Source organism: Myodes glareolus, chromosome 2 (assembly GCF_982192425.1).
Source record: "Myodes glareolus chromosome 2, mMyoGla1.1, whole genome shotgun sequence".
NCBI classification, from domain to species: Eukaryota; Metazoa; Chordata; class Mammalia; order Rodentia; family Cricetidae; genus Myodes; species Myodes glareolus.
In genome coordinates, this window is record NC_142027.1 from 35,599,625 (window position 1) to 35,624,640 (window position 25,016).

Below are 25,016 nucleotides of genomic sequence, written 5' to 3' on the forward strand. Positions count from 1 at the left end.
CAAGTTTGCATTCCCACCAGCACTGGAGGAGTGTTCCCTTTAGTCCACATCCTCTCCAGCATAAACTGTTGCTTGAATTTTTTATCTTAGCCATTCTGACAGGGGTAAGAGAGATTCTCAGAGTGGTTTTGATTTGCCTTTTCCTGATGTGTAAGGATGATCAACAACATTTCTTTAAGTGTTTCCTGTCATTTGAGATTCTTCTGTTGAGAATTCTCTGTTTAAGTCTGTATACCATTTTCAATTGAATTATTGGTTTTTTTAATGACTAGTTTCTTGAGTTCTTTATATAGTTTAGAGATTAGCTCTCTGTCAGATGTGGAACTGATGAAGATTTTTTTCCCATTCCGTGGGTTGGCATTTTGTCCTATTGACAGTGTCCTTTGCCTTACAGAATCATTTCAGCTTCATGAAGTCCCATTTATTAATTGTCGATCTTAGTGTCTGTGCTACTGGTGTTATATTTAGGAAGAGGTCTCCTGTACCAATGCTTTCAAGGGCATGTCCCACTTTCTCTTCTATCAGGATCAGGATAACTGAATTTATGTTGAGGTTTTTTATCCATTTGGACTTAAGTTTTGTTCAGTGTGATTGAGATGGAGCTATTTGAATTCTTCCTTGTGCCAACATTCAGTTATAACAGCACTATTTGTTGAAGATACTTTTCTCCATTATGTAATTTTGACTTCTTTGTCAAAAATCAAGTGTCTGTAGGTGTGTGGGTTTATGTCAGGGTCTTTGATTTGATTCCTTTGATCAATATGTCTGTTTTTATGCTAATACCAAACATTTTTATTACTATAGCGCTTTAGTAGAATTGAGATTTGGGTTGGTGATACTTCTAGCAATTCTTTTATTATACAGGATTGTTTTAGCTATCATGAGGGGTTTTTTTTTTTTGTTCTTCCATATGAAGTTGAATATTGTTCTTTCAGGATCTGTAAAGAATTGTGTTGGAATTTTGATGGGGATTATCTTGAATCTGAAGATTATTTTTGGTAGAATGGCCATTTTTACTACATTAATCCCAATGATCCATGGGTGTGGGAGAGCTTTCTATCTTCTCTAATACCTTTCCTCAAAGGCTTGAAGTTCTTATCATACGGGTCTTTCACTTGCTTCATTAGAGTTACCCCAAGATACCTTTATATTGTCTGTGGCTCTTGTGGAGGGTGCTGTTTCCCTGATTTCTTTCTCAGCCCTTTCATCCTTTGTACATGACAGTTACTAATTTTCTTTTAGTTAATTTTGTATCCAGCTACTTCTCTAAAGGTGTTAACAGTTGTAGGAGTTCCCTGGTAGAATTTTTGGGGTCACTTATGCACACTATCACGTTATCTGCAAATAGCAATACTTTGATTTCTTCTTCTCCAACTTGTATCTCCTTAATCTCCTTTTGTTGTCTTATTGCTTTAGCTAGAACTCCAAGTATTATATTGAATAGATATGGAACGTGTGGATAGCTTTTTCTTCTTTCTGATTTTATGGGAATTTCACAGAGTTTCTCTCCATTTAATTTAGTATTGGTTGTTAGCGTGCTGTATATTGCTTTTATAATATTTAGGTATGTATTCTTTGTATCACTGATCCCACCAATACTTTTATTATGAAGTGGTGTTGAGTTTTGAGAAAGTCTTTTTCACCATCTAATGAAATGACCATTATGATTTTTTTCTTTTAGTTTATTTATAGAGTGGATTACATTAACAGACTTTCATATGTTGAACCATCCCCACATCCCACATCTCTAGGATGAAGCCCACTTGATCACGGGGGATAATATTTTTGATATGTTCTTAGATTTTGTTTGCCAGTATTTTATTGAGTATTTTTACATCAATATTCATGAAAGAATATTGGTCTGTTATTCTCATTCTTTGTTGAATCTTTGAGTGGTTTGTGTATCAGGGTAACTGTGGTCTCAATAAAAGAACTTGGCAATGTTCCTTCTGTTTCTATTTTGTGGAAGAATTTGAGGAGTACTTGTATTAGCTCTTCTATGAAAGCCTGGAAGAATTCTGCACTGAAAGCATCTGGCTCTGGACTTTTTTTGGTGAGGAGATTTTTATTAACTGCTTCTATTCCCTTAGTGTGTATAAGTCTATTAAATCAGTTATGTGATCTTGATTTAATTATGGTATGTGGTATCTATCAAGAAATTTGCACATTTCCTTTAAATTTTTCAATTTTGAGGAGTGCAGGTTTTTGAAGTATGACCTAATGATTCTCTGGGTTTCCTTGGTGTCAGTTGCTATATCCCCTTTCTGCTTCTGACTTTGTTAATTTGGAGAACCTTTTTCTGCCTTTTATTTAGTTTGGATAAGGATTTTGTCCATCTTGCTGACTTTCTCACCCAACTCTTTATTTCATTTGTTCTTTGTATTGTTTTCCTTGTTTCTGTTTTACTGATTTCAGCTATCAGTTGATTATTTCGGCCTTCAACTCTTCTTGGATGTCTTTGCTTCAATTTTCTTTCATGATTTCAGATGTGCTGTCAAGTTGCAAATATGAAATTTTTCCAAATTCTTCGTGAAATCACTTAGTGCTATGAACTTTCTCCTTTTAGCACCACTTTTATTGTGTCTCATGAGTTTGGTTATGTTGTGCATGCATTTTCATTGAATTCTAGAAAGTTTTAATTTCTTTCATTATTTCTTCCTTGATCCAGTGATAATTCAGTTGAGTTGTTCAGTTTCCATGAATTTGAAGGCTATCTCTTGTTTGTGTTGTTGAACTCCAACTTTAATCCATTGTGATCTGATAAGATACAGGATTTATTCCATTTTTTTGTTGTTGTTGTTTGTTTGTTTCTATTGAGACTTGTTTTGTGACCAAATATGTGCTCAATTTCAAAGAAGATTCCTTGGGGTGCTGAGAAGAAGGTATGTTCTTTGGTGTTGGGTGAAAATTTCTATAGCTATCTGGCAGGTGCATTTGAGTCATAACATTTGTTAGTTCTGTTATTTATCTGCTTAGTTTCTGTCTAGATGACCTGTCCATTGGTGTCAGTGGGTGTTGAAATCTTCCACAATTAATGTATGGGGTTTGATATGTGATTTAAGCTTTAGTTTTACAAATGAGGTTTTACAAATGGGGTGCCCATATGGGCATAGATGTTCAGAATTGAAATATCATCTTTGTGGATTTTTCCTTTGATCAATATGAAATATCTTTCTCCATTTCCTTTGATTAATTTTGGCTTGAAGTCTATTGGAATAGGTACACCAGCTTGCTTCTTTGGTCTATTTGATTAGAAAAATTTTTTCCAACCCTTCACGCTGAGGATATGTCTGTCTTTGACATTGAGGTATGTTTCTTGTGTGTAACAGAAGGATGGATCCTGTTTTCATATCCATCCTGTTAGCTTGTGTCTTTTTACTGGTGAATTGAGCCTATTGATATTGAAATATATTAATGGCCAGTGATTGTCAATTTCTGTTATTTTTTTGGTAGTGGTGGTGGTGATAGTGGTGTGTGTGTGTGTGTGTGTGTGTGTGTGTGCATTCACGTCTGTGACTGTGTTTCCTTTGGGGTGGAATTATCTGTTGCCTGTGTTTTTGTGGGTATAATTAAGTTCGTTGGGTTGAAGTTTTCCTTTTAGTACCTTCTGTAGAGCTGGGTTTGTGGATATATATTGAATAAATTTGACTTTGTCATGGATTATCTTGATTTTGTCATTTAAAGTGTCTAGGCTGTCATCCATGGTCTCCTAAGGTTTGAAATACACCTGTCCAGGTTTTTCTGGCATTTAGGGTCTCCACTGAGAAGTGAGGTGTAATTCTGATAGGACTGCCTTTATGTTATTTGGCCCTTTTCCTTTGCAGCGTTTAGTATTCTTCCTTTATTCTATATGTTTAGTGTTGTGATCATTATGTGGTTAGGGAACTTTTTTTGATCTAGTCTATTTGGTCTTCTGTAAGCTTCTTGTACCTTTATAGGTATATTTTTCTTTAGGTTGGGAAAAAATTTCTTCTATGATTTTGTTGAATACTCTTTCTGGGTCTTTGATCAGAGTTTCTTCTCCTTCTTCTATTCCTATTTTTCTTAGATTTGGTCTTTTCATGGTGTCACACACTTCCTGGATGTTTTGTGCTAGGAATTTAACATTCTCTTTGACTGATGAATCTATTTCCTCTATTGTGTCTTCAACATCTGAGATTCTTTCTTCTATCTTGTATTCTGTTGGTAATGCTTTTATCTGTAGTTCCTATTCACTTACCCAGGACTTCCATTTCCAGAATTCCATCAGTTTGTGTTTTTCATTGCTATTACGCCCATTTTCAAGTCTAAAACAGTTTTATTTGTTTCTGTCAACTACTTGTTTTGGTATATTTCTTGGTTTTCTTGACATACTTTACAAAATTTATTGATTTCCTCCAATTCTTGGCAGTCTTTTTCTTCATTTCCTTAAGAAATCTTTTTCATTTCCTCTTTAAGGACCTCTATCATCTCCATAAAGTTATTTCTAAGGTCATTTTCTTGTGCTTCAGCTGCACTGGAATGTTCAGATCTTGCTGTTGTAAGAGAGTTGGGTTCTGATGGTGGCATACTGGCCTTTCTGTTGTTGTATTCATTCACTGGCATTTAGAATCTGGAATTGGGATTATTATAGGTCTAGGTGTTGATTCCTATGTTTGTCTTTGTTGAATGTGTGTTTTGTTCCTTGATTTCTGATTCCTCTCTGGTCTTCTGGCCTAAATGGCCAAGGGTTCTGGTAACTGATGAGTCTTTAGGTCCAGTAGGATGCTTTTGCTGGGGTTTGCAGTTCTTGGGTCCCTTGATCCAGTGAGGCCTCCCATAAAGCTTGAGGCTTCTTCTGGGGGTGGTTACCAGGACCAGCCAGGCCTCCAATAGAGCTTCTGGGGATGTTCTTTCAAATGGTGTGTACTGTATGTAGGCATATGATATCTGTTCTTCAAGGTGATGTTGACCATGTATGGGTCTATGGATTCTGCTGGAGTTCTGGGGAAGGGTTGTTTGTCCATTAGTGCACTGGTGAGGGCAGTTGTGGCTGGTGTGATGTTGCACCTCAGTAGCTGGAGACTGCTTGAATTCAGGGCATGCCCCAACCACAGTAGGGCCAAAGAGAAATTGGAATGGCAATTGCCAATTTTGGCTTGTGTGACCTGTGTCTTCAGGATGCAATAAGTATTCTTAATCACTGGCATCATCTCTCCAGTTATGACCTTCCATTTTAAAGGTTCCAAGTTTCAAAATTAAGTTTTAATGTGATTATTCATTTTAGCAATCTTGCCTCTGATTCTTAAGAGTTGTACGGTTGGTGATTATAATGCTTTCTGCAATCCAAATGAGACTGAAAGGCCAAAAAGCAGTTTGAGACTTCCTTAGTAAGGGACTGGTCACTAGAATAAAAATGGTCCATGATGCTGTGTTGTAACCTAGGATTTGTGTCCAAACTACTTATTCATTACATCTATTTATGCATGAGTTGAAATACTCAGGTAAAGTGTGAATTTAAAGAAGTTGTATTTCCATTTTTCTTCTAGCCAATATCCCTTTTTATATATTATTCATTTCATATTACTATTTGGGTACTATTCAAGGAAGATTTTAAGTTTTAATGTTCTGGGGGCTCTTCACTAGCTGTACCAATAGTCATATTTTAGAACTTTGCTTGAATAATTACTGAATAAACTATAATGCCACCCCTTTCAGTGCTGTTAAACTCTAAAATTTAACACTGAGCAAATTTACTAAGATCTGTTAAAGAGAATGTATATTTATTTTTAGATTAGTTATATAAACTATTCTGCTGCAAACCAAGTTGTTCATCTCTTTAAATTCCATGGATATTTATCTCCATACAGCTTAGGTTTGGAAAAATTACAATTTTATAAAGAGAATTTTCAAACACGATTCCCCACTTGATAGAATATGTGAGTATATTTATCCTTCAGAGAGAAAATTTTTTGATGACACAGAGAGAGAGAGAGAGAGAAACAGTTGATCATACCCCAAGGAGACTAGATATCCTTTATAGGGCCATTATTAACACTACCCTACAAATAATTCCTTTCTAATTACTTAGGGAATGATTCACCACTTAAGTGCCTCTACCTCTGACAGCTCAATCAGTTACTAATAGCAGCTTCAAACAATGAGTCGACATCTTGAGAAAAGAAGGTCATTTGGGGCTATAACTCCATGCTTCCCTTATCCAGGATTCAGGAAAGGATGCCTTCAGAAAGGTCTTCTCTGGAAAGGACTGCCAGGCTTCTTCAAGGCCAGGATAGAATCTCAGGAAAAGAACTGACACTGGGGAGAGGAATTAGTCTCAAGACAGGTTATAAAGTCCTCCTGAGAACGATAGCCATCTCTCTCCTGTGACTCATATAACCAGGAACACCAGACAGCATTCTCTTTATTTCTTATGGCTCCATACGGACGATGTTAACACTGTGACTTCAAAACTCCTGCCTCAAAACCCACGCTTGAAGACCACACAGTATAGCTTTCTGCAATACTATGTTTGTAGGTCATAAGTTTTTTTTAAAGTTTTTCTTTATTTTTGAAAATTTTATACATATATGCAACTTAATATAATAACATTTAACCCCTTTCCCCACTCCAAATTTCCCTATATCCCCCAACATGCCTTTCTACCAATTTCATGTCTTCTTTTTTAATATATCACTTAGTCCAGTTAGCATTGTCTATACCTGAAGAGGCAAAAAGCCATCCACTGGTGTGTTAGAAACATTCACAAAAATTCATGAACAAAGAATGACTCTTCCTCTCCCAACAACTATCCACTTATAATAGTTTCCCATCTGTTCTGGAATTTTGGCTGATTTGATCTTGTGCAGGTCCTGTGTAGGCAGGTACAGCAATTATAACTTCACATACACGATAGCCATGCCATGTCCAGAAGACAGTTTTTATAGCACTCCCCACTATCATCCAGCTTTTCGATTGCTTCCACTTCCTCTCCCACCATATTCCATGAGCCCTGGGTGGAGAGGGACAGTATCAATATAGATGTTGCTTAGAGCGGAGCACTTAGTCTCTTGTTCTCAGTACTTTGACTAGTTATGGATCTTTTCATTGACTACTATATACTGTAAAAAGAAACTTCTGTAACCAAGATTGAGAGCAGCTTAAATTTATGGGAATAAAGGTAAACACATAGAAGGCAGTTGGATAATAGGACCAGCCAGCAAAATAACAGCAGCAGGTTCTACACTAGGACAAGGCAGAAGATTTTAAGTTGGGTCTTTTTCCACTCTTCCCTGTCAAGGGCCTTTAGATTTCCAAACACAAGGCACCACACCCTCGTGTTGCCCAGTTGAAACAACTTTTGTATGATTTCTCAAGAGAGGATCAACCCTCAAAACTCCTGCCCTATATTTCATTTCCCTCATCTGTCCAATGGAAATCCTCACTCCAAAATCTGATCCTCTGGCCACATTTCCTTTCCTTTTTTCAATCTCTTAATCCATAAAAAAAGCTACTCTTGACTCCTGATTTTCATCAAGATGATTCTGATTTCACTTTCTTCCATGGTGAGTCAAGAAATCAGTCATATGACCTGTGATTTCAGAAGCCCCCACAGTGTCTAATTCCCCCTAAGCAGGTACTGAGACACTATGACCATGCCATCCCTTATAAATATTTAATTGGGGTGACTTACATTTTCAGAGGTTTAATCCATTATCGTCATGGTGCAAAATGGTGGCATACAGGGAGACATGATGCTGAAGCAGGAGCTGAGAGTCCTCACATCTTGACTCACTGACAATGGGAAGTAGTAAGTGACAATGGGTGTAGTGTGAGCATAGAAGGCTCAAAGCCCTCCCCCACAGTGACACACTTTCTCCAACAAAGCCACACCTCCTAATAGTGCCAGTCCCTTTGGGGGCCATTTTCTTTCAGACCACCTCACCAGGGCAACCCTGATCTTGGAAACTCTACCAATTATCTATAATCCTACTCTACTACTACTAAGGGCAAAAGGGATCGATTCACACAGCAATCTCCTGATTTCAGACTATAAACATCACAGTTAACTTTTATCTTATATAGCACAGTGCCTAGGTCGTATTATTTATAGCACAATCAAGAATGACATATTGAAGTGAGTGCTGGGCTAGACGCTCAACTATTAAGATGTTTTGTTCCAGCTAATCCTCCACAACTCTCTATGCAGAGTAAGAGTTGCCCTTTGTAAAGGACTGGACGGAAGAAGCATGGATTTGTATTTGAAAATGAAAATGATTTTTTTGAGGCTCAGACTCATAATTTTTAGTTGCTATTACTAGTAGTACTTTCTTTTATATTTCTCTCTCTGTGTGTGTGTGTGTGTGTGTGTGTGTGTGTGTGTGTGTGTGTGTGATTGCGCTATAGAACTGGCCCTTATATCCATATATTCTATACCATGGATTCAATCAGTGAAAGAGAAAAACATCAAATCTGTGCCAAACATATACAGACTTTTCTTATTTTTTTAATCTAAACAATGCAATGTAATAACCATTCCAAAGCACTATATTGCACTAGGTGCATAAGTAATATAGTAATGCTTTCAAGTGGTTGAGAGGATGTATTTGGGTTATTGGAAACCACTTAAGTGAAGTACAGGGCCTGAGTGCCTCCAGATTGTGCTAACTTGTCTGCTGCAAATACCAACAGGAGATATTTCTAATTACACACAAAAATTGCCTCATAGTGTAGTTCCTTATTATTTGACTATTTTCACCAACAAAATAAGCTGTAACTTATATGAAGATACTGGTTCTGGTTTTCAGAAACCACACAACTAAGCTTAGAAGTGGTTACTGAAAGGTCCGTAGTAAAAATTTATAGCAAAATTAAAGAACAAATATGCCTAATTGGAGGTAGTGAATGTATAATTCTTAGATGTCTATCTTTGCAGAAACAAAAAGGCTAAGATTCAAAAGCTTGGTTAAGTGGATAATTCTCCAAAACACAAGGTTAATCATATAATAAACACTACAAGCAAAACATAGGAAAACTGGTTCCAGCAGAAACAAAAACTGAAATGAAAAAGGAAAAAGGAGAACAGGAAGGAGAAGCACACACGCTGTCAGCTGGTGATGGAAAAGGTATATTCATAGCCTCCATTGTTTGTTGGATTCAGAGCTTTTCAAATCAACCTACTCTTGGCCAGTGTGGTACACATGCCTTTGATCCCAGCACTCTGGAGAAAGGAGGGCAGATCTCTGAGTTTGACGACAGTCAGAACAACAGAGCTAGTTCCAGGACAGCCAGGGCTATGCAAGGAGACCCTGCCCAAGGTAGAAAGATAGTAAAATCAGTAATTTTTAAGCCGAGTTAAAATGTTATCAAGCTTGACAATGGAAAAATGGAAATTCAGAAACACATGACAAAAGAAATCTAAGTGCTCAAGAGTTTAAAATCCTCTCCTTTCACATAGTAGAGTGTCAACAACAAATGTTTATTGTTAATGATAATAGTATTTCATCACAAAAATCTACAAAAAAAACCCAATGGAGACATTTAAATAACATCTAAAACACTGATACAAATTCGTAGGCAAATTTGGACTTAGGTACTCAACAAAGATTTAATGTAACCTTAAGTCATCTGTCATTCCAGTTCTTTACAGCAGCATTTTAGAGCATGACCTATGGGCTGTAAGGCACTCGGCAATTAGAACGTCCGCAGGATTCATCTTTTGAATATGTTCAATCTACCACACACAGAATTCTTTATAATGCTGTGTTAATATAAAAATTAGACATCTCACCAAGCAGGGAAGCATTGTCTGGGCACAAATGCTGCTGCAAGGTTCCACTGGAGAATCTCTGTTGAGGATGTTTGATGAGAATGTCTCAGAAACTTGCAGGCTTGATTCATGTCCTCCATGAAGCCCTTCAGCTGTGACAGGCTGGAAGTATGACAGTGTTGGAGATCCAGGATGAGAGCAGCCGCCCAGCAGTCAGCTCTGACAAACAGAGCTGTGTGAGACCAGTGACAATGCTGGAAGTCCAACGGTCACCTAAGTCAGGGCTGTGCACAGTGTCTGGAGCCCTCTTGCTGATGGTATCAACATAGAAGAAGCCATGTTTTGGGAGCATGACAGTAGGATTCTGGAGACCATTCCCAAAGTTTCGAGGTCTGAATAGTTTTATTGGGAGGAGCTTTGCACTCTCAGGTCTCACAGTGTGGGGCCGGTTCACTAGCACACCAATACCACCACAGGGTTTGTTAATTAGCGTATCAAGGTCTGCACTAGGCGAGGCTCCTATCTGTATTGCCTCCTGTCCTACCCGGGACAGACTTCTGAGGGCTCACTCTTAGCAGAACTGCCTGGAGGCAACTCTTATTGCAAAAGGGTTTTTAAATTTCACGAAATGGTAAAAGTTATTTTCCCAAGAGCAACGAAAAGAGCTTTTTGAACTTTCTCTTTAGTTTGCTGTTTTAGACTCCATTCCATACTACATCTAAATCTTTGCTCTTTCTGGACTTTCTGAGACTAGCTCTTGCCTATGCTATACTCTTCTGGAAGATTCTTCTAGGTTTTGGCTCCTTTGCTTTGTTTCAGTTATTAACACATGTCTTTGTATGTATGTTTTCTGTGTGTTAGGGGAGGATTTGTTTCATCTATTTTATTAAAAAATAATTTGCTTTGGATATACTGATTTGAAATGAAGAATTCTTTGATTTTAATGGTTGCCTTCTCTTTGAAATCACGACACGTAATCAATATTCCAAAGATTTCGTGTGCCTCTTTGCAGTCCTTCCCTCCCTCTGTCCCTGAGCCCAGGTAATCACCTATCTGTTTTGTGATGCCTAAATGAACTGGCGTTATGTGCTAAAATTATAAGACAAGATACCCACATTTCACCTGACTTCTTTAATTAGATAATGATTTTTGAGATTCATCCATGTTGTGTGTATCTGCTTGCTGTTTTTATGTTGATAAGTGGTGTTCAATTGTATGAGTGATAGACTAGGTTTATTCATTTGCCTATAGGCACATCGCTTGGTTATTTGTAACCTGAGATTATCATGAATAAAATAGATTGAGCATACATGTGCATGACTCTCTGTAGACATGAATCTCTATTTCTCATTGTAAAAAGCCTAGAAACTTCTGAAGTGCTTGATCAAACTAAGGAAAGGCCTTGACTATGCTACACAAGTGTTCTACCATTGAGCTACACCACCAAACTTAATCTTGTATTTCACACTACTGAATCATTTTTCAATATAATTGACATTTCATTCTTCCATAAATAACACAGGAGAATTACAGTTGTTCCATATTCACACTAAAAATTGGTATTTCCCATGGTCTTAATATAAACCATTTTGATGAACAGACCAACATTTTTTCATCTTATGTTAGAATTCCATAACAACCTGCTGTTAACCATACTCTCTGAGATTCTGGCTAGTCAAGCACCTGCTTTTATGAAATATCAGTTTGAATTTTACACTTAAAAATGTTGTTTACATCCTTACTTCCTGCTTGGAGAAGACCTGTGCGCACGTTAGCTATGAATCCTCTATTATTAATAGGCCACAATAATTGCTTACATTCTGTAGTTTGGCCTTTTCTATCTTAATAATGATTTTTTCTGAAATCAAAAGGTTAAATCTTTGATGAAATCCAATTTCCTGATTTCCTTGCACTGTAGTTTGTAATTTTTATGCTAAGAAAGCTTTGTTTTGGCCCAAGTAACTAGGACTTTCTTCTATGTTTTATATAAGATGTTTTATATTTCTGACTTTGCTTTCACACCTGTCATTCATATGACAAATTTGTCTGTGCATCTGAAGAATCAACTGTCCATGCCTTCACATTGATAATCAGGCATTTCAAAGACTCTTTAGTCCCTTGTGGATTACCTTAACATCTTCAAAAATAAACTGGAAATAAACATGGCTCTATTTCTAGACTCTCAAAAATAACCATTTATATGTCTATTGTACAATTATAAAATCTAATTCTCAACTGGGAGGTGGTGATGCTCACTTTTAATCCCAGCATTTGGGAGGCAGAGGCAGGCTGATCTCTGTGAGTTTGAGGCCAACCTGGTCAACAAGAGCTAGTTTTCAGAACAGGTTCCAAAGCTACAGGAAAACCTTGTCTTGAAAAACCAAAAAAGGAAGAAAGAAAGAAAGAAAGAAAGAAAGAAAGAAAGGAAGGAAGAAAGGAAAGAGAAAGAAAGAAAAGAAAAATATATCAAACCATAGTTTCCATATTTATTTTTTTACCAATGCCATGTTGTTTTCATTATATTAACTCTAAGGTAAGTCTAGGAGTCAACCTGCATATTCCTTTAAAAATATGTGCTATATGTTCTTTTAAAAATAGTTTCATATGTGTTATAGGTTATACATGTTCTTTTAAAAATAGTCATCTCTTGATATAAGTTTTAGAGTCAACTTGCCAATTTCTAAAAATGGTTTTCTATAATTTTTCCCGGAACTATATTGACACTAGCATTAAATTAAACTATATTGAATAATTGACATCTTAATTTTCCAACTCAGTCTTCCAAAGCATGACTCTCCAATTTTTAGGCCTTCTTTAAATTCCTCTCTAGCATGTTCTATTATTCTCAGAGCAGATGGTTTACATATGTTTTGTCGAATTAATTTCCAAGTACTTTATGCTGCTACTGTCCTTAAGCAAGACATTTTCAATTTTTTTTTATATCATTTGATGTTAGTACAGGACACTAAACTTGATCTTTTTACCATTCATTCTAAAGCATGGTAAAACTCACCAATTCTAAGTCAATTTTCTGATTCTTAGAGAGTTCCTAAGTAAATTCATGTGTCATTAGTGAACAAAAATAATCTCTGCCTGTTAGCTGTGTGATTCCCAACATCTGTGAAACACAGTAGGAACAAGGGTCTCTTCTTGTTCCCAATCTTAGAAAATAGCACTGAGACTTTCCCAGGGAACTTTGATATTTGGTATATATTTCTTTATGCTTACCTCTTGTTGTTGTTGGTTTGGCTTGACTTGGTTTTGGTTTTGGTTTTTCAACACAGAGTTTCTCTGTGCAGTCTTGACTGTACTGAAACTCTCTCTATAGCCTGGCCTCAAACTCAGAGATATACCTCCCGCTGCTTCCCAAGTGCTGGAATTAATGACATGTGTTTCCATGCCTGGCTTATAGAGGCCTCTTATCAAATGGAAGACATCTTCTAGTCCAGTTCTTCTGAGAGGAGTCTCATAGTCATAAAGGAATCTTAAACTCTGGCAAATATCTTTTTCATACTCTATTAAAATGGTAACACGGTTTTTCTCCTTTACTCTGTTAATGTTAGATTACCTAGATTGGTTCTGTGATGTCACTGTCACCCTGGGGAATGGAAACACAGCTCAGAAGTTATGAGTACAAACTGTGGAAGCATATGTACCAGAGGCTGAATTTGAGCACCTATGTAACAAGCTAGCAGTCTAGGTTTAAAAAAATGCAAGCTTTAGGTTCAGGGAGAGGATTGAGGCAAAGAGAGATATCTTCTTCTTGTTTCCATGAACATACATCATGCTTACAAGCGCGCACGCACACACACACACACACACACACACACACGCACACACCCCTTTGTGATATGTTGTCTTTGATTTTCTCTTTCTCTCTCAGCTTGTGTACCATCTGCATCACAAACAGAGGTGGCTGTGCACATAGTACATAGTGTTAAAACTTCTTGCTTTTGATTTTTTCTTTTTTACTAGTTATCATGACTTATTTTACCACCACTCCCATGGATTTGATACCCAAATCTTTTGAGCTCTAAACTTTCTCCAGGATCTCAGTTTGATATTCTCACTGGTGAGTTTCCTCAAGCTAATTCTAATTCCTGAAATAAACTAAGTACAAACTTATTAACTTGACACCTTACCCCGAGTACAGACTTGAGATATGTGTAAGGAAGTGTGTGTGTGTGTGTGTGTGTGTGTGTGTGTGTGTGTGTGTGTGTGTGTATTCTTGCATAACCAATCTCTTAGTAACTCAAACTGAAAAAATTATCATCACAATGAAAACAATAGCCTATTGGGTACTTCTGGAAGCTCTACGTTCTGACAAGGTTTAATGCTTAATGCCTACAGTCTGCTAATCTTTTTGTCTCTATGGGTAAGGTAGGATAACAATAGTGCCTAAGCCCTAGTATTGGGAGGGGTCAACAAGACTGTCACTTTAGTAAAAATAAAAATAAAAGGATAAAATTTATGCCCTGGCAATGCTGAAGCCTGCATGGGCAGCCCATATATGGCGGTTCTGTTGAACTTGTCCATATTAGGTTTCGTGGTCTAAGTTGATGAGGACGACTGACCAGGTCTCTTCCTCAAGAGGGCACCAGATCTCATCACAGATGGTTTTGCGTCACCATGTAGTTGCTGGGAATTGAACTCAGAACCTTTGGAAGAGCAGGCAGTACTCTTAACCGCTGAGTCATCTCTCCTATGTGGTCTATCCTTAAACTTTGGCAGCTCTGTCAAATCTAAAGGCATCTTGGATTCCTGCATCTCATCTCTTCAGTGTTGAAGCCTGACAACCAGAGCACCATTCACAGCCTATACCCCACAGTTATTTTCTCTCCTATCACTTTAATATATTCTTTTAAAATAGGATCATAACATATTGTTTCTGGACCAAATCTAGTAAACTCTTTCCCTCTAGTTTGTATATTTCAAAAAGTTAATTTCAAAAATTAAAGATTTCTGTAGTGGCACCAGGAAGTCGCCAAGGTTCACTTTATGAGACTTCAGTAGTATTATCAAGAGAAACAAACATAAAAAGTAAAAAAAAAAAGAAAGAAAGAAAGAAAGTAAAAGGGTCTAAGATATTGATTTGAGGACATTTCATGCTGTTTTGATAATACGATTTTCTAGTGGAATAATTAAATTTATACAGGAATGTGATGTGAGACCACCACAGCTTCTAAAAGGATTATGGGTTTTACATATTAAAGAAGAAAGATTCAGTAACCTAACTAATGAAATAAGTACATATTTTACAGTCCAGTAGCCTGGCTGATTACAAACATCCTTTTAACAGAAGTGAGCAAGTCCTAACTTGCTCAGGTTCCATCTGAAAAGTTTTTTGGCTCATCAGCTCTCTTCTCAGAGCAAATGTGCCACATAAACAGCCAGCATCGACTCCTCTGCGTTGCTTCTCTATGAAAATATTATGTGTCCGTTTGATGCATTCCCAGCGTGGCTACACACAAAAATCACTTAAGATAGAGCAAAGAAAAAAAATCGCGGTGTCCTTGCCGTGCTGCAGATGAATTACATCAGAATTTCTGGGGGTGGGGAGCAGGCATCAACATTTTAAAGGTCCCCAGGGAGTCGCAGTATCAGGCGCAAATTGAGAGCAGCTGCCAAGCACCCTCCTGGTTCTCCCCTATGCGAGTGGGTGGTTACCAACTGGTAATGCAGAAAACATCCTAGACGCATGACAGAAAGCAGCCATTCAAGTATCAAGAAACAGTAGGCATCCCGGTGGGAAATAAAGAAAAGAATCATTCCTGGTTTAGAGAGGTAAAGAAGCTGATTTTAAATGGCTTGTTCTGAATAGAGAATATGGGTTGGGTCAGGAGCAGGCAGAAGGGGTATTGAATCCCATTTGTGCTGGGATCCAGTTAACTGGATATGAAACAATAAATGAATCACAAGACCTAGCTAGCTGAGCCCCTCTTTCCTCTGCAGCAAAAGGATATAATAATATTTGTCATATGGGTAATTTCTATAAAACCTCCATGTGGTTTAGTTTGCCACCCAAGCGAACCACACGACAGACTCTTTCCAATGATCCCTTCTTTGCTTGTTACTTGGACCTGGGTTTTATTACATTAAAATTAATATATGTAACAGAGTGGACCATTTGCAACCTGTGTTTCTGGTGTGGCATGACAGATACCAGGGTAGGCAGTTCCCAATTATTACCAGGTCAATCCTAATACTAAACAAGAAGTACCTGGAGCCTTTGCAGCATTCCCAAACTTTGTTTTCCAGACTCTCACAAAAGCAGTAAGTATGACAAATGTGTGTGGTCTCATCAATTAGAGAAAAAGAGTATACTTGATCATCTCTGAAAAATCCAGAGAAACAATATACTGTAGCTATGACTATGGAAGCTGAGGGCTCCTCTTTGGGTTCTTAACCTCATTAGTAAACTAATTTAAAATGGACTCAAAAGAAAGCTCAAGCCGGGGGAGGGGGGTGCTGCACACCTTTAATCCCAGCACTTGGGAGGCAGAAGCAGGCGGATCTCTGTCTGGGAGTTCGAGACCAGCCTGGTCTACAGAGCAAGGACAGGCTCTAAAGCTACAAAGAAACCTCGTCTCAAACCACCACCACCCCGCCTCTCCCGCCACCAAAAATAGTCAAAACCTTGTCTCAGTCTTCCCTGAGACATGATTGGTTGAAGGGACTGAGAGGTGACCCTGGAAACCCATAAGGATATCCTGCTATAGGTAAAAACTCCTGAAGATCTGAAAATTTCAGAGGTATTACAAGTCCGTACACAGCTGCTGGAATCTCCAGTCCCTCAAATTAAGCAAGTGAACAAGGGTCACTCTAGCTAAAGATTCTAGAATCTTTGCACCTCTCCGAGTTCATCGTTTATGTCTCCTACCTGAACACCTTAAGGCCAAATGGATACTTCAGACCATCCCTGAGAAGTACTGCCAGCACCAAGAAGAAGGAAGGCTCAAACTTGAGGAAGCCATGAACGCCCTGGAACTAGGCCGGAAGATGGAGTGAAGCCATTTTCCAGCCAATAAGACAGCACCTAGACACAGGGATGAGGCTGTGGCAGCACTGGAGTGGTTCTGGCTTTCTTTAACAGTTTATGCACCAGGGTAAGCGCCCCAGAGACCACCACACAGACACACTTAAAGCAGAAAAGAAGTCTTAATTTGCTGACCGGTGGCTGCACACACACACCCCCCTCCCCGCCTTCGCCCAGTAACTCTCGAGAGACAGTCCTTGCTGCAATCACACGAGATTTATTCGACAAAACAGGAACCAGTGCACTGGGGCCGAGACTCATAACCCACGCAGCGGAGGAGTTTGATCTCGAGTAACTGGGAGAAGGGGTTTTTAAAGGAAGAAACCACAGCCCAGTAATCCAAAATGGGTAGAGAGGGCATCATTGAAAATTCTGAAAATATCAGTGATGATCACAAGTGGCAACTCTGTGCTTCTCAGGATTATAATCTGCTAGTTCCTGAAACGGAGTATTCCAAAAATATCAGTAATAATCACTAGGGGGTAACTCCCTGTTTCTCGAGATTATTCTCAAGAGTACAATCTAACTTTATCTTCAGCCAGTTCCTGGAACAGAGTCACTGAACTGGCTAATCCTAGATTTTGGCTCTTCTCTTCCTGCGAGAGGGGTCTGGATTTATCCAGGTTCTTTCACTGGTTGACACACTTAGGCTAGAGAAAACAGTTAGTAAGGAGTGGAACTGCAGAAGGCAAAAAGCAAGGCTTGTACATTTAGGAACTTTTTATTCCAGAACCTTCCCAGACACATCCTAGAACCATTGACTTGGTCTTTTTTCCCTTTTTAGCAAGTATTGCTGCCTACCTGTTGAACTTCAAGGATTAAATGGTGCTTCTGTTATGGCGTCTGTTGTGCTAAGGTCTTGAGACCTATTCAGGTCTGGGAGCCTGTTATATTGTATCTTTTATATTCTAAGGAGTTAACCAAAAACTAAAATCCATACCTTGCATAAGTTTTTGTCAGAGACCAGCATCAAGGAGGATAGCACTTACCCAGGTAGGGGCAAGAGGATTAGAAAAATAATGAGAATTATTTAAAAAAAGAGAATGAAGATACAAGTGAAAATTATAAAACAGAAACAGGATAGCATCGGGAGGAAGTTCCAGTGAATACTGAAAATCACCCATGTTTAATTTTGCATACACTTTTATACCCCAATACAAAAAAGGGTGAAGGCAAAGGACTGCTTTAACATGATACAAAGGACAACCAGAACAATTATTTGCTTCAATACTTGAAACATCAAGTCATTAATTCTTGAGAAAAGCATTCTGTTGTTTAGGCAGCAAACCCACCGTAGACCAAGCATCCTGAATGCAGCCACTCCCTAAGTCAAATCACTTCCTAATTCAAAAGAAGCAGCAGAGCTATCATTAGTGTTTTTGATTTTAGCCATTCTGACAGGTGTAAAATGGTATCTCAGAGTTGTTTTGATTTGCATTTCCCTGATAGCTAAAGATGTTGAACATTTCCTTAAGTATCTTTTGACCATTTGAGATTCTTCTGTTGAGAATTCTCTGTTTAGTTCAGTGCCCCATTTTTTAATTGGGTTATTTAGAATTTTAATGTGGCACCTGGATTTATGTCTACTACATGTACGGGCTTTTTGGAATCCTATTCTCTTTGGATGTATCCCTTGCTCAGCCTAGATGTAGTGGGGAGAGCCTTGGACCTTCTACAAAGCAAAGGTGCCATACCCTCTCTTAGGATTAGATAAGGGTGGGGTAGGAGGGTGTGTAGAGGGAATGGGGGGAGGGGAGAGAGTGGGAATTTGGATTGGTATTTTTTAAAAAAAAAAAATCTAATAAATTTTTAAAAAGAATTATAAAAAAGAAAAAGAAGACGTAACAGAAATATGCTTGAATTCTCAGACCTTTGGTCAGGGTGGAGCGAATACACCTCTATCTCAATGTTCAAAACACCACGCAACCCACACCCTAGGTCAGGGTGTGGCGCCACAAATCCTGTCAAGCACTTTGAGCAACCTCAAACCCTCTGACCTTCAGACAGAGTGGAATAGTCTGACAGTTTGGGGCCTCCATAGTTCCGATATAAATGAAGGGTCAAAATTTAAATAATTAAAAATATTAAAGGCAATTCAAGGATTTTTATTTGAGTTTAAAAGAAACCCCCAAATCAGAGACGCTGTCGTTATCAGCAGCTGCTCAGAAGAGGGAGGTGGAAGGAGAAAGAAATCCTTGCTCTTTGAACTCATTGATGTGGAGATTAGCCACATGGCAAGAAGGAAAGCTTTGGAAAAGGGTAAGGAAGATCACAACATTAGGGAAAGCATGCTAAGAGGGGAACTTTTAAAATAAATAGATAAATAAGGAAAGCAAAAGCTACACTGTTTTTATGTAATTCAGAAAAGGAGGCAGGACCCTGGCGCTGCTAACTGGGGTGCTCTAAGTGAGCTGTGCTAGGGGCAGAAATTCTGGGAAGGGAAAGCACATTGTCTCAATAAAGGGAACATCATTCCTTCTTTCTCTTTCACACGGTGGTCTTGCCTTCCTGAAGCAAGCTTTTCCTTACTGACTCTTCCACGCCTCTGTAACAGGAGTTCTACAATTAAGGTATAGCATCAGCTCAACTTTTCTTGCTATATGTAAACACCACTAACCAACAAGGGCCCCTACTAACAGTTTAAATAGCCCAAATCTAAGGAACGCAGAAATTCTGATAAATGATTGTGCTACTGACTGTAGTATTAGAAAGACAGCTTAAGGAAGGAAAGATTTCAGGGGTCACACGGTTTCAGAAGATTTCAACCCAGAGAAGCCATGGAGGGCAACAGCATTCAACCATGCCAAGTACGTGTCCAAATGAGCAGAGATAACAAACTAGAAACAGCTGGGGACCTGCCCCAGTAACCCATTCCCTCTATCTAAATCCCACATGCTAGCTTGGTGGCACATGCTTCTTAATTCTTGGGAGGCAAAGGCAGGTGGACTCTGTAAGTTAAGAGCAGTCTGGTGTACCTAGAGAGTTACAGGACAGCCAGAACTATATAGTGAGACCCTGTCTCAAAAAACAAAACAAAATAAAACAAAACACACACACACACACACACACACACACACACACACACACACACACACATCCTCCCAAGGAAGATCCACCAACTGGAGAAGAAGCATTAAAAATGTAAGTTTAAAGGAGTTATTTTTGATTCAGACCCTAAGAATGATGTTCTCAATAACTAATCCAAATAAATTTGACTTGCTCTTCCTATCTTCGTCAGTTCAAGATTAGTTTCTGCAATGTTGTGAGTTCCAGGACAGCATGGGCTACAGAGTTAAACCTTGTCTCAATGAAATAAAATACAATAAATAACAACAGAATACTTGTCCATTTTTGTCACTGAAAGAAATCCTATCTCCAGACAAGCTCTATTCAGATTTTAGAGGAAATTTTAAATTTAAATTTAAAAGCTAAATTTTAGAGGAAGCCTAAAAGTTGTCTCAAAGATTTTAAAGAACATTCTGAGATGAATGTTAAAACAGAAAGTTATTATTGAGAATGCCAATATGACTGTGACTGCTTGTGCTTAGGAAAAGTTTTATAATTTAATATAGTTCATGTAAACACATTATCTACTACATTACCAGACTCCCAAAAAATTTTCTGTGCTTTACAAAATCACTTAATTAAATAAACTATTGTTGTGCTTTAATTTAAAAATGGAAAATAGAGGAATTTGCATAATAAGGAGAGAAAAACAGAGAAGGAATGTAAAATTTAGCCAAATCATACTAATTCTGTTAAACAGGTTTTAGGGGTGTCAGATAAAGGTACCAAGTTATCTTTGAATTTCATGTTAGCAATATTTATTTCTGTCAGTGTAGGTAAGGTCTATGCAGTAATGTAGACAAACAAAAGCATTCCAGCTAATCTGAAATTCAGTTTTAACTTAACATTTGGTATGATTTTAGCTTGTTAAATATGGCAGACTCAATATACTGAATACAAAAATTGCATTAAAAACATACATTTGATTATAAGAATGGATGGTGATATTTTTCCTTTTCAGATATTAACATGCCATAGTGACAAAAAGGTGGGGGGAATAAGAGGCGACAACTTGGGATTTTTGTAAAGAGATAAAATTTAGAGCCTATCTAGATATTCGTAATAGTCTATTGGCTTCTTAGGGCAGTCGCCTTCAAGGAGAATATGCAAATCCAATGAGGAAGGCCTCATTATACTTTGCATTCATAACTTAGGGAAATAAAGATGGACAAAATTTAAGTAGCCACATTACTTTAAACTATAACTTATTTTTGTCATAAAACCATAAACGGCTTTGATTCAAACAAATGTAAACATCATTTACCACAATACTAAAGAAGATCCAAGATTAAAATTCATCGGCAAAAAGAAAACATAGATGGCATTGTATGTAATCAATACATCAAAACTGTAGTCAGAGAACTATTTCTCTAACATGTGTGAAGCTTAATCACCAGCACAAAACCAAATAACAATAATAAAGAACAGAATTATACAGCTTTGGGGCCAGATCTTCGTATTAATGGGATGCAAAGAGATAGCTAGTAAAGAGAAAAAAAAAAATCAAAGTGTACATGGCAGAGACCACTAAGATTTGTAAACTACAATAAGATGGCCCAGTCTCTTCTCCAGCACCCCAAGTGACTCGCCTGGACTTCCCTGCCTCTCTATAACAGAGTAACTTGTTTTTGTCCTCCTTGTTTTAAGCTGGACTGATTGGATTTTGTTTTTTTATAAGCATTCATGGCCTCCAATAGCCCACATTAATCCAGTTAATAACTTGAACTTACAGAAGGTCTGGCTAATAACACACTTCAACACGAATATGCTACATTATGTGGTGTTTAAAAATGTTCCGACATTTGTTTGGTAGTCATTTTCTATCAACTTTGCCACCTCTATGTATTTGTTCATATGTATTATGAAAATTAACTTTGATATAAAAGAAAAAATTAGTATCAAATTGTAAATAAAATAATGGAAATTATAGGACTGTAGCAGGTCAGAGATAATAAGTTATTTCATACTGGATCTTGAATAGATACAAAAAGCATTTTGGTAATATACAGCATCCCTTAAAATAATTCAATTATATGTCAAGGCCACCAAATAGTGATGACTTTTTGGAATATCAAGCAACACACCAATGAATAATCACTTTTGCAAGGTACTTTGAACACACTGAACAGGCAAAAACTTAACACAAAAATACCAAGGTTTAAATACTGTATTACTGTTACCCATGGTTACCCTGTTGTGACATAGTACAGTAGAACTCCTTGCTATTGTCTAACTGCAACATAGAAACCACTGGCCAACCTTTTCTTTCCCTCCCACCCCTAGCCACTCTCGATGGCCTCCGGTGTTCACCATTCTGCGCTCGACTTCTATAAGGTGGACCTTTATTTATTTATTTACTTATTTATTTATTTTCCAGACAGAATTTCTCTGTATGACAGCCCTAACTATTCTGGAACTTGCTTTGTAGATAGACTGGCCTCGAACTCACCGAGATATGCCTATCTCTGCTTCCTGAGTACCATAATTAAAGGCACATGACACCATTCTCTCCGCCAAGGCAGAGCTCCTTAAAACTTCCCGTGTGGGAGAGATCATGCTGTCTTCCATGCCAACCTTCCATCATTTAACATAACAACAACGGATATTTTTTGATTCTCTTTCATAAGAGAATGAAACCCCATTTGTTCAATGTTAAGCATGTGACTTTTTAAAAATAATTAGTCATAATTTTATGAAAAATATATGAAATTTTATATTCTCATAACTATTTAAAGAAGCCCCCTTCTATTAGGTAGGTCAAGTTGCTTCTGTGTTTTATTTATGGAGCACAGGTCTAAACAATAAAGCGTAAACTCCTCACCACATCCCATTCACAAACATGCAAGAAAAACAACAACAACAACAACAACAAAACAGTTACATTAAATTGTCCCCAAGCAAGGACTGGTGAGGTGACTAAGTGCATGCACTGTTTGATCTTCCAGAGGTCCTGAATTCAATTCTCAGCAATCACATGATGGCTTACAACCATCTGTAGTGGGATCTGATGCCGTCTTCTGGAATAAAGGTATACATGTAGATAGAGCACTCATACAGAAAAGAAGGAATAAATCTTTTTAAAATGTCCCCAAGCAAAAAGTACTTCCTAAATACTCACTTAGAGCATTCATTACAGATAAAAAATATTTTACCACAATGTTTATTCAAGGAAAAAATTAACTATTGACACTCATTTTAAAAGTGGACCTTGTTTAAGCTAATACTTTATTCCCTGGATTTAAATATGTACTAGATTGCTAATAATTCTTCCTAAATTTTTAAAAATAGTCTTCATATTTAGCTAAATGACAACATTTCGACAACATTTCAACAACATTCTAGAAAAGGTATGGCATAAGATAGCATTAATGTCACTGTCATATGCAGTATACTATTTGCCTTACCAAGCACTCAACAAGAAGGAATGGTAAACATGCAAGAGAACAAGATCAAGGCTATGTTCTTCCAAAATTTTCATGTAGTTATATACTATTGTATCCCATCACATCCTTAATGCAATAATTAAAGCAATAATGTGGGCAACCTCCACAGGAGCAGGCCTGAGCCTCTTCCAGAGTAGGCCCAAGGCAGCGCCCTCCACAGGAGCAGGGACAAGAGAGAGACTGCTAAGGGAACAGGCCCAAGCCAGAGACTTCTGCGGGACCCGGTGTGAGTCAGGGACCTCCAAGGGAAAAGCCTAAGCCAGAGACTTGTAAAGGATTGTCCCCAAGTCAGCAACCTCCACCAGAACAAGCCTGAGGCTGTGACCTCCACAGGATCAGGTACAAGGGAGCAACCACTGAGGGAGCAGGCACATTCCAGAGACCTCTGTGGGACTGGCACAAGCCAGGGACCTCTGAGGGAGCACGCCCAAGCCAGCGACATCTGTGAAAATAGGCCTGAGCCAGCAACCTCTGCCAGAGCAGGCCCACAGCAGTGACCTCCACATAAGTAAGTAAAAGGGAGTGACAGCTGAGGGAGCAGGCCTGAGCCAGAGACCTCCGAGGGACTGGGCCCAAGCCAAGAACTTCCACAGGAGCAGGCCTAAGCCAGAAATATCTGAGGGAGCAGGCCCCAGGCAGCGACCTCCACAGGAGCAGATACAAGGGAATGACCTCTGAGGGAGCAGGCCCAAGCAGCTGGAGACCTCTATGGGACCAAATATGAAACAGCGACCTCTGCCAGAGCAGGTCCAAGGCAGGGACCTCAGTGGAAGCAGCGCCAAGCAAGCAACCTCCATAAGAGCAGTCCCAAACAACCTCTGGGATTACAGAGTAACATCCAGGAGCACCAAGCAACCTCTGGGAACACCAAGTGACCTCCGGATGACTGGAACCATGGCCCTGGCTGTACCATGAGGAATAACCATCTGAGCCTTGGATTCCTTGGCACCTGGAATATTGATAAGTACAGACACAGCCCCAACTACACAATCAGAGGAAAACATAAATAAACAAGGTAAGAACACATTCAACACCTCAAAGAGCATCTTGACACCAACAAAAACTAGTGGGTCTACAACAGCAAGACTTGAACAAATAAGTATAGATGTAGTAGAAAAAAATGACCTGAAAAATAACTTTAAGAGAATGTTTGAGACCCTAAAATAGGAAATAAAAAAAAATCCCTCAAAGAAATGGAGGAAAAGATAAACAAAAAGTTGGAAGAAATAAACAAATCCCTTAAAGAAAACCAAGAAAAATACAATCAAGCAGATGAAAGGAATGATTCAAGACTTGAAAATAAAAATAGAGACATTAAAAAAAACACAGATCAAGGGAATTATAAAAACAGAAAATATGAGAAATTATCAGGAATGACAAAAGCAACTGTAACAAGCAGAATACAAGAGATAGAAGAGAGAATCTCAAGCACTGAAGATATAATAGAGAAAATAGACTCATTTGTCAAAGAAAACATTAAATCTAACAAAAGCTTAACACAAAATATCCAGGAAATATGGGGCACTACAAAAAGATCAAACATAAAAATAAAAAGGGATAGAAGAAGAAGTCCAACTCAAAATGTATTCAATAAAATCATAGAATAAAAGTTTCCTAACCTAAAGAAAGATATGCATATGAAGAACAAGAATCTTACAGAACACCGAACAGAATGGATCAAAAAAAAAAAAAAGTCCCCTCACCACATAACAATCAAAACACTAAACATACAGAATAAAGAAAG

The 25,016-nt window shown here is 38.1% G+C and overlaps 1 protein-coding gene across 2 annotated transcripts in view; it reads left to right on the forward strand.

The window, feature by feature from the left end:
- Htr1f (5-hydroxytryptamine receptor 1F) overlaps positions 1–25,016 on the forward strand; it is a 130,354-nt gene that overhangs the window by 90,115 nt on the left and 15,223 nt on the right. Inside the window, exon 1 of one of the 2 annotated variants that reach the window (XM_048422914.3) lies at positions 22,076–22,163. The exons of the other annotated variant lie outside the window; for it this stretch is intronic. The gene's annotated coding sequence lies outside the window, so the exon portion shown is untranslated. Of the gene's footprint in view, positions 1–22,075; positions 22,164–25,016 lie in introns of those variants that run through there. 2 annotated transcript variants of the gene reach the window in all.